An 11,271-nucleotide genomic window follows, 5' to 3' on the forward strand; every position below is an offset into this window, starting at 1 on the left:
AGATTACAGGTGCCCACCACCATGTCCAGCTATTTTTTTTTTTTTTTTTTTAGTAGAGACGGGGTTTCACTATGTTGGCCAGGCTGATCTCAAACTCCTGACCTCGTGTTCTGCCTGCCTCAGCCTCCCAAAGTGCTGGGACTACAGGCATGAGCCACCACGCTGGTCATGAATTAGCATTTTTAATATCCTCAAGGCAAATACTGTTATCCGTATGTTGTAGGTGAAAAGCTGCGTCTTAGGGAGGTAAGTAAGCACCTGGCGTAAGGTCACACCAGTTCTACCCAACTCCAAAGCCACTTCTCTCCACAAGAAATCATTTCTAGTGAGATGCCATGGTGATTTCCAGAAGGAGGGAAGGTGGGTTCTGTTTGCCAAACAGCATGCAGGCCTGAGCATGAGATGAGGACAGGGACAGGGAGCAATGAGGCTGCTCCTGCTCCAAAGACCCTGGTGTTTCACACAGGTGGCTCACACCTTCTCTCCTGTGCTCAGCACTCCAGCTCCTGATTCCAGGCAGATAGTGGAGGCTGAGGTTTAGTATCGACTCTCAAAACAATAGAGATGGAAGCTGCTAGAAACAGCAGACCCAAAAAACCAGCAGCCAGGTATACCTGCACATTCATTCAGCAAACATCTGTTCAGTGAAACTAGAACGGGTCTCAGGGAATTCAGACTTGCTTGAGGGTGCCTGATAAAACAGAATAATCTTGAGGCCCACAGAATTCAAGATTACCAGTTGATATGCATGGGCCACCTTGGGAAAGATGGTGTGTAGGAGGCCACAGAGAAGATTCATGAGGAAAATGAAGAAGGAGTTAATAGTGGCTTACATTTCTTGAGACTTTACTATGGGGCAAGCACTATGCTAAGTGCTTTACAGAACTTACCTTATTGAATGTTCACAAGTAAGAACTGTATGAAGGTGGTACTGTATTTTATGAATGAGGGATCTGGGACACAAAGTGGTAAAATAAGGTGGCCAAGGTCATCACTAGCATGCAGGAAATCCAGGGCTCACCCTGAGTCTGGCATTGGGATCCCACTTTTAACTACTATACAATATAAACTACTCAACAGAGGTGGAAAAAATGGGCTCCATAGACTAGATTTTTTGGAATGCTTATGGGGTGCAGCATTACAAGAAGAAATGAAAGAGGCTCTTGGCCGGGCATGTTGGCTCACGCCTGTAATCTCAGCACCTTGGGAGGCTAAGACGGGCAGATCACCTGAGGTCAGGAGTTCATGAACAGCTTGACCAACATGGAGAAACCCTGTCTCTACTAAAATTACCACCAACAACAAAAAAATTAGCTGGACGTAGTAGCACATGCCTGTAATCCCAGCTACTCGGGAGCCTGAGGCAGAAGAATCACTTGACCAAAAGGCGGAGGTTGTGGTGAGTCAAGATCATGCCATTGTACTGGGCAACAAGAGTGAAACTCCGTCTCAAAAAAAAGAAAAAAGAGGCTCTTTCCAGGAAGGGCTCCCTGAGAGCCTGAAAAGGGTGGGATTTGCTGGAGAAGGGCATGCACTGTGCTCAGATCTCCCAGGAGATGCCTGCCCCCTCTTCTGACAGAACCAGCACTACCCCAGCACCTCAAGGTCTGGCTGCTTTGAGACCCAAGGAGAGGGAGGGAACCCTGATAAGAAGTCTGGTTTTCCCACGATGAAAAACACTGGCAGGGACAGTTGTGAGGCACATACATTGCTAAGCAGAAACCAGAAGAGACTCTCTGGTGACTGCAGCCAACAAACAGATGAGTGAGCAAAGGTGGCACTGACATGGACTCTCAGGAACACCTGAGGCAGGTGAGAACTTTCCAGGGGGCTGGCGGGAAACAACCTAGCCTAGTCCAAGAGTGTTCCAGTTGCATGAGAAATAAGTGAAATAATATAAAGTGCCTGGCACAGTGAAAGCACTGAAAAATATGTGCTGCCTTTGGTTTAATTATTGGGGATTACACTATCTTTTTCTTATCCTTGTGTATTGAACTATGTCCAGAATCAAGTTCAAGAAGATCCTGAACAATGTTACAAAAATATAATGGGTATTTATCACATTTATTTAAAAATTGGTATCTGAACACTTCAAAGCTGTCAGTGTGGATTGGTTTTGCCAATAATCACTGCTTGATCCTTAAAATTAAATTTTGTAACTAAAAACAAATGAGGCTATCATGATCAGTATTAACAAGACATAATGGCCTATAGGTAATGGAGCATTTCTCAGCTTCGCAGCCCTCCTTTGTCCTGTTCCTTCTCAGCCCCACTAACATGCATGCATACGAGTATGCACACACACGTGTGCAACATACAAAGTATATAAGATCAAACGATCCTGAGTTTTAGTAACAGAATAGAAAAGAGGCTGCTCCACCACAGCCTAGAGGTCAAAGGTTCTCTCTAGATTAGCCAATTTATAGTAGGAGTAGTTTAGGTAACAAATTGAATATAATGTAATGCTAGACAGGGCATTAATTTCCAAGGCAAGAGGCAGGCAGATGCATGTAGCTAAGAGAAACCAGCTTGCCTCAAAATGATTGATATGATGACATTTGGGCAAGAGTCAAGAAAGAGAGCCCTTTAAAACAGCAACAACAACAACAAAAGCCAACTTAGTGGATTCAAGTACTATAGCTCTGGCTTTCGGATCTTTCTCATCCTTGTAGGATGGGCTTTCTTCTCCTGCCCAGGCCACGTGGAGGTGATTCTATTCACAACCTGATTCTGCAGCATGACAACTTTTTTTTCCCTCACAATAGTAAATACTGCCAGCAGTGCTTTATGTGTAGGTACACAGTACAGCAAATGGGGCGCAATACACACCCAGACCTTTAACAGCCATGCCATGATGCTTTAGTCCCTGCACCACCAATGGTATTATTGTTCTCAGGGAAATGGAGAAATTGAGCGCATTGCAAATCATCACACAGTAAGTGAACAGAAGCGCGTACTAAATCTAAAAGCATCCTCATCCCTAGACCCACGCTCTCCTCTACATCATATAACTTGAGACAGTGGGAATGATTACAGTGTAGGAGGGAAACAGCAGAAAGGATTTATCTTGTTAAAAAGGAAAGTTAAAAGGAACATAGTAAAGTTAAAAGGAAATTTGCACCGAGCTTAGAATCTTCCCAGAGGCTGTAATTTAAAGACTTCAAGTCCTTGGACATGAAGTGCTCTAGGCAAATAACTGACAAACAGTGCTCTGCTCCTAGGTCAGGTGTCTGTGACTGCCAAAGTTTCCTGGGTACAGCCCTGCCGTCCTTTCCAGTAGGGGAGAAGAATTTGATTTCAGAATTGGAGAAGAGTTGGGATGCTGAGGCAGGCAGATCACCTGAGGTCAGGAGTTGGAGACCAGCCTGGCTAACATGCTGAAACCCCGTCTCTACTTAAAAAAATACAAAAGTTAGCCAGACGTGGTGACAGGTGCCTATAATCCCAGCTACTGGGGAGGCTGAGGCAGGAGGATCATTTGAACCCAGCAGGCAGAGGTTGCAGTGAGCTGAGACCACACTCCAGCATGGGCAACAAGAGTGGAACTCAAAACCAAAACCAAAAACAGAAAGAAAGAGTTGGAGCAGAGACTCCTAATTCCTACCCAGAACAGAATCCATTTACCTCTTCTTTGTTAGTGTCAGAACCCCACCTTGGTTTGGGGTAGCAATGCATCAAGTCAAAACCTCCATCCCCAGCTCCCCTCATATCTAGCTGTAGCCAGGTAATGAAGTTCTGAGTCAAAGACACTTAAGTGGAAATGTTGGTATGAAACTTCCAGAAAATGTCCTTAAAATAAAGCGGCAAGCCCTTTTTCCTCCCTTCCTCCTTCCTGAAGGTTGGAGCTCCATCCACACGAGGTGGACGTGAGAATGCACACAGTGTAGTGAATCAGGGACACAGAAGGAGCTGGGTCCCAGGTGTCTCTGTGGAGCCAACAGAGCAGCTCAGGACTGCCTGCTTTCAGAAGTCTATTGTAGGAGAGAACAAACCCAGCCACTGAAGTCAGGTCTCGGTTACTCATAATCAAGTATAAACCCTAACATATAACCATTTGCATACATGTATATGGATTTGTTTCTATGTGAAAAATCCCAACTACAAGGCTTCCCTTGCAGGTGGCTTCTGCTTTTCCTTAACCAGCAGGTATTTCCACAGATTCAAGCCTTACTTACCAAGAAGCTTGTGCTGCACCATACTTCGCAGGGACTGGTGCCGGAAGTACAGAAGGCCATTGCGCTTCTCCTGGACCCCCTGTGTGGTGGTGTAGCGGAAGGCAGCCCAGTGCAAGGTGGTCACTTTGTAATGATTCCTGTAGCTCAGCATGTCCAAAAGCTGGCATAGCTCATCCTCAGCCAGCCCACAATGCGACAGGCACAGTAAGCACAGAGTGTCGGCCACCCAGCCGTCCAGCCCTGTGCAGACAACACGATGATGACAACAGTAAGAGCTAACATGAGCCAGGTAGCTTTCTAAATGTTTTATATGATTCAACAACCTTCTTTTGCAATCATCCTATAGGAAATACTATGATAGCGACTGTCAGATGAGGAAAATGGAGCACAGAGAAGTGAGGTAACTTACCCAAGTTCACACAGAAGTAAATGCAGAACTGGGATTTGAACCGAGATAGCCTGGCTCCAGAGCCCATACTGTCAACCGTTACGTTATCATCCATAGTCACAACGAACACATCCACAGCTCTGGTTACACACTGGCAAGCTTGCCGATGACTACACCGAGCATTTCTGCCTAGCAGTCTTTAAGGTTTTCCAACACCGAATTTGTATTTACGGCTGTGAGCAGTTTTTCTGTACGATTGTTCTCCCCCAACACAGAAACAGACACCACTTGAGCCAGCTCTTCATTACCCACCTGACCCTTAAGTTTTTCCACCATAGCTGGACCTCCTTCTGGCTTTATGATCAGCTGACTGCAAAGAGATTCTTCAGACCATTCAGAGAAATGGTAATACACAGTCTACCACTCTGAGCATCTCCTATGCTAGGATTGGGGAGTGAGCCCAAACTACCTGCAATCTCAAAACAAAGGCAGAACTGTGCAACCCCAATCAGCCAAGCTTCCCTGAGGTTGGCCTCAGCTTTTCTTTTCTTTTTTAAACAGGGTCTTCATCTGTCACCCAGGCTGAAGTGCAGTGGCACAATTATGGCTCACTGAAACCTCGACCTCCTGGGCCCAGGCAGGCCTCCCACCTCAGCCTCCCTAGTAGTTGGGACTATAGGTGTATGCCATCACACTCGACTAATTATTTTGTATATTTTGTAGAGAGACAGGATTTCGTCTTGTTGCCCAGGCTGGTCTGGAACTCCTGGGTTCAAGTGGACCACCCACCTTGGCCTCCCAAAGTGCTGGAGTTAGAGATGTGAGCCACTGCACCCAGCTGGCCTCAGCTTAACTAGCTCTTCCTGCACCTGTGGCTGAGCTCCCTGGGCCTCAGTGGGAGTGGTAGTTGGGCAGAGCCAGGGGGTGGATGGAGCAGTCTCTGGTGAGGAGAAGACCTGGCCTTTCCTGCACAATCCTAGAGGAGGAGGGTAACACAGCCACAGGCCACTTTGCCTGAGTAATTCTAGGGGCACTGAGAACTTGTTTCCACCTCCTTGGAGGTGCAGGAAGGCACAGTAAATTCAAAGTCAATTTTCTTTACAGAAATGCAAGTTGTAGAGCAAACAATGGGGCAGGAAAATATGTTGTACCAATCAATGTGTCTTTATTTTTGAGATGGAGTCCCACTCTGTCACCCAGGCTGGAGTGCAGTGGTTCGACGTTGACTCACTACAACCTCTACCTTCCAAGTTAAAGTGATTCTCCTGCCTTAGCCTCCCCAGTAACTGGAATTACAGGCACATGCTACCACACCCAGCTAATTTTTGTATTTTCAGTAGAGACAGGGTTTCGCCACGTTGCCCAGACTCCTGACCTCAAGTGGTCAGCCCACCTCAGAATCCCAAAGTGCTGGAATTACAGGCATGAGCTACCATGCCCAGCTGTGTCTTTCATTCCAAGTATTTTCTACTTCTCACTTCTCACCCCCACTTCCCCATTCCTGCTCCATTTAAAATTCACTGCCCTTAAGAGAAGACTGCTATAGCAGAGACAAAGAGAGAAGAACTCAAGTTTCAAAATAGACTTTTGAAGTTCATGGCAGAGACAATGACTTAAGGGAACATATTTTGATTATCAAAAGCTTGATTGTTGAATATCATAAAACACATTCCTGGAGCCAGGTGAGGTGGTAGCATACCTGTAAACCCAGCTTCTCAGGAGGCCGAGGCAGGAGGATCCCTTGAGTTCAAGGCCAGCCTGGACAATGCAGTGAGACCCTGGCTTAAAAAAAAACTCCTGAATAACATATGGAATAAATTTTTTTATGACAATCGACAAACTCAAGGTAAGTTCAGGGGGATCTAAAGAGTTCCCCACTCAGGAGGAAAGAGATTTTGTGGAACTGAGAAAGGTATAGGAGAGAATCAGAAAAGAGAACAAGACTCAAGCAGAGCACAGAGGTTGGCTGAGGAGAGAGGACCCTCTGTTAGAATACAGCCTGCGTCAGCCAGGAGCCACAGAGATCCAGCAGCCTGAGAACAGATGGGCACACAGGCGTCCTAGAGGAAGCCAGAATTGCAGAGGAGTCACATCTGTGGATCATGGAGACCATGGCCACCCAGGCAGAAGACAGCAGGGACAGATGACAACCAAGGCCACCCAGCACCCAGGCCCTTGGATCTCAATTCAACCCAAAGATGTGGGAAGGCCACAAGTCCTCACCTGACTGAGAAAATCCTGAGCTCACTGAAAACAAACCATATGGATGGAATTAACCTGAATTGACTGGATGAGGTGTCTGCCATCAGCAGGCCTGTGGGCTCAGAAGAGAGATACATTGAATTATAGAAATAAAAATGGGGGGGACGACTCAAGATGGCGCAGTGAGAACAACCCAGGATTGAAGCTCTCGGTGAACGCGCAGAGGGTGAGTCAGGGCCGCATTTCCAGACGGATCTTTGTTGCCCACAGAACAGGGAAATCCCCAGGTATAAAAGAGACGCGGGACACCAGCGCAGTGGTTTTGGCTGGTGCAGCTGGCGGCCGGTGCAGCCGGCGGCCGGCGCTACAGCACAGCGGTGCTCTACAGCACTCCGCACAAAGCACACTGGTCCAGGTGCCCTGTTTAACTGGCAATCTGAGACTTGAGAGGGCAGATTGGCATATCCATCTGATTGAACGGGACTTGGACAGTGAGCCAGGCCAGGAGATTTCAGGGAAATGGCATTTGGGCCAGCGCAGTGGGACAAACAAAACAGCGATTCCAAATGCTCCGGGTGGAGAATTTCACTGCGGGCACAGCTGAACCCAGGATGGTGCAGCTTGGTGGGGGAGGGGTGTCCGCCATTACCAAGGCAATCCGCCCCTACTGAGGTTACACTCCCATTGCTGATGCAGCCTGCTGTTGCCAAGGCAACCCGCCACAACAGAGAGACTCCACTGCAGGGCATAGCCCATGGCAGCAGGGCAGAGACCGCAGCAGCAGGGCAGAGCCTGCAGCAACAGGGTGGACCTCACACCAGCAGGGCAGAGCCTCAGCAGGCAAATAGTGACTAGACTGCCTCCTAGCTGGGCAGAACAGCACAACAGTCACTCATAAAGGAAGCCCCAACCCCCCGAGACAGAGCATCTGAGAAAAAAATAGGTTTTTTTATGAGTTCTGCTGCAGCAGAATTAAACGTAGCAGCCTAACAGCCCTGAATGAACAACAGAGCTCACAGCTCAGCACTTGAGCTCCTATAAAGTACAGACTGTCTCCTCAAGCAGCTCCCTGACCCCTCTATATCCAGAAGACTGACATTTGGCAGGCATCATTCTGGGACAAAGATAGCAGAAAAAGAAACTGGTAGCATCCCTCACTGTTCTGCAGCTGCTATAGGTGCACCCCAGACAAGCAGGGCCTGGAGTGGACCTCAGCAGTCATACAGTGGAGGGGCTAGACTGGTAGAAGGAAAACCAAGTAACAGAAATACTTCATCATCAACAATCTGGGCATCCACTCAGAGACCCAATCAAAAAGTCAGCAACTACTCAGACGACAGGTGGATAAATCCACAAAGATGGGAAGAAACCAGCGCAAAAAGGAGGAAAACACCCGAAACCAGAACACCTCACCTCCTACAAAGGACCAAAACTCCTCACCAGCAAGGGAACAAAGCTGGACGGAGAATAACTGTGACAAAATGATGGAATTAGACTTCAGAAGGTGGATAATGAGAAACTTTTGTGAGCTAAAAGAACATGTTTCAAATCAATGCAAAGAAACTAAGAACCTTGAAAAAAGATTTGAAAAAATATTCGAGGAAATGATAACAAGAATGGATAACTTAGAGAGGAATATAAATGAATTACAGGAGCTGAAAAACACAATACGAGAACTTCACGAAGCATGCACAAGTTTCAACAGCCAAATGGACCAAGCAGAAGAAAGAATATCAGAAGTCGAAGATCAACTCAATGAAATAAAATGAGAAACAAAGATTAGAGAGAAAAGTGCAAAAAGGAATGAACAAAGTCTCCAAGAAATGTGGGACTATGTGAAGAGACCTAACCTACGTTTGATAGGTGTACCAGAATGTGATGAAGAGAATGAATCCAAGCTGGAAAATACTCTTCAGGATATTATCCTGGAAAATTTCCCCCACCTAGCAAGACAGGCCAACACTCAAATGCAGAAAATACAGAGAACACCACAAAGATATTCCGCAAGAAGAGCAACCCAAGGCACATAATCCTCAGATTCACCAGGGTTGAAATAAAGGAGAAAATACTAAGGGCAGCCAGAGAGAAAGGTCGGGTCACCCACAAAGGGAAGCACATCAGACTCACAGCAGATCTGTCGGCAGAAACTCTACAAGCCAGAAGAGAGTGGGGGCCAATATTCAACATCCTTAAAGAAAAGAACTTTCAACCAAGAATTTCATATCCAGCCAAACTGAGCTTCATAAGTGAAGGAAAAATAAAATCCTTTGTGAACAAGCAAGTACTCAGAGATTTTGTCACCATCAGGCCTGCTTTACAAGAGCTCCTGAAAGAGGCACTACACATAGAAAGGAACAACCAGTACCAGCCATTCCAAAAGCACACTAAATGCTAAAGAGCATCAACATAATGAAGAATCTACGTCAACTAATGGGCAAAACAGCCAGCTAGCATCAAAATGGCAGTATCAAATTCACACATAACAATATTAACCCTAAATGTAAATGGACTAAATGCACCAATCAAAAGACACAGACTGGCAAATTGGATAAAAAACCAAAACCCATCAGTGTGCTGTATCCAGGAAACCCATCTCACATGCAAGGATACACAAAGGCTCAAAATAAAGGGATGGACGAAGATTTGCCAAGCAAATGGAGAGCAAAAAAAAGCAGGAGTTGCAATTCTCATCTCTGATAAAATAGACTTTAAAGCAACAAAGATCAAAAGAGACAAAGAAGGCCATTACATAATGGTAAAAGGATCGATACAAGAAGAGCTAACGATCCTAAACATATATGGACCCAATACAGGAGCACCCAGATACATAAGGCAAGTTCTTAATGACTTACAAAGAGACTTAGACTCCCACACAGTAATAGTGGGAGACTTTAACACTCCACTGTCAATATTAGACAGATGAACCAGACAGAAAATCAACAAGGATATCCAGGGCTTGAACTCAGACCTGGAACAAGCAAACCTGATAGACATTTACAGAACTCTCCACCCCAAATTCACAGAATATACATTCTTCTCAGTACCACGTCACACCTACTCTAAAATTGACCACATAATTGGAAGTAAAGCACTCCTCAGCAAATGCAAAACAACTGAAATCATAACAAACAGTCTCTCAGACCATAGTGCAATCAAGTTAGAACTCAGAATTCAGAAACCAACTCAGAACCGCACAGCTTCATGGAAACTGAACAACTGGCTCTTGAATGTTGACTGGATAAACAATGAAATGAAGGCAGAAATAAAGAAGTTCTTCGAAACCAATGAGAATGAAGACACAACATGCCAGAATCTCTGGGACACATTTAAAGTAGTCTCCAGAGGAAAATATATAGCAATAAGTGCCCATATGAGGAGAATGGAGAGATCCAAAATTGACACCCTATTATCAAAATTGAAAGAGCTAGAGGAGCAAGATCAAAAAAACTCAAACCTAGCAGAAGAAAAGAAATAACTAAGATCAGAGCTGAACTGAAGGAGATAGAGATACGAAAAACCCTTCAAAAAATCAATAAATCCAAGAGCTGGTTTTTTGAAAAGATCAACAAAATAGACAGACCACTAGCCAGATTGATAAAAAAGAAGAGAGAGAACAAACAAATAGATGCAATAAAAAATGACAAAGGGGAAATCACCACAGATTCCACAGAAATTCAAACCATCATCAGAGAATATTACAAACAACTCTATGCACATAAACTAATAAACCTGGAAGAAATGGATAAATTCCTGGACTCCTGTGTCCTCCCAAGCCTAAACCAGGGGAAAGCTGAAACTATAAATAGACCAAAAACAAGGTCTGAAGTCGAGGCAGCAATTAAGAGCCTACCACACAAAAAAAAGCCCAGGTCCAGATGGGTTCACAGCCGAATTCTACCAGACACAAAAAGAGGAGATAATACCATTCCTTCTGAAACTATTCCAAATAATCCAAAAAGAGGGAATACTTCCCAAATCATTTTATGAGACCAACATCATCCTGATACCAAAACCTGGCAGAGACCCAACAAGAAAAGAAAACTTCAGGCCAATATCCATGATGAACAAAGATGCAAAAATCTTCAATAAAATATTGGCAAACCGATTGCAACAGCAAATCAAAAAACTTATCCATCATGATCAGGTAGGATTCATCCCAGAGATGCAAGGCTGGTTCAACATACGCAAGTCTATAAACATAATTCACCACATAAACAGAACCAAAAACAAAAACCACATGATTATCTCAATTGACGCAGAGAAGGCATTCGACAAAATTCAACAGCCCTTTATGCTAAAAACCCTCAATAAACTCGGTATTGATGGAACGTATCTCAAAGTAATAAAAGCTATTTATGACAAACCAACAGCCAGTATCATACTGAATGGGCAAAAACTGGAAGCATTCCCTTTGAAATCCGGCACTAGACAGGGATGCCCTCTTTCACCACTCCTATTCAATATAGTACTGGAAGTTCTAGCCAGAGCAATCAGGCAAGAAAAAGA

The sequence above is a fragment of the Callithrix jacchus genome, chromosome 9 (genome assembly GCF_049354715.1).
Source record: "Callithrix jacchus isolate 240 chromosome 9, calJac240_pri, whole genome shotgun sequence".
Lineage (NCBI taxonomy): Eukaryota > Metazoa > Chordata > Mammalia > Primates > Cebidae > Callithrix > Callithrix jacchus.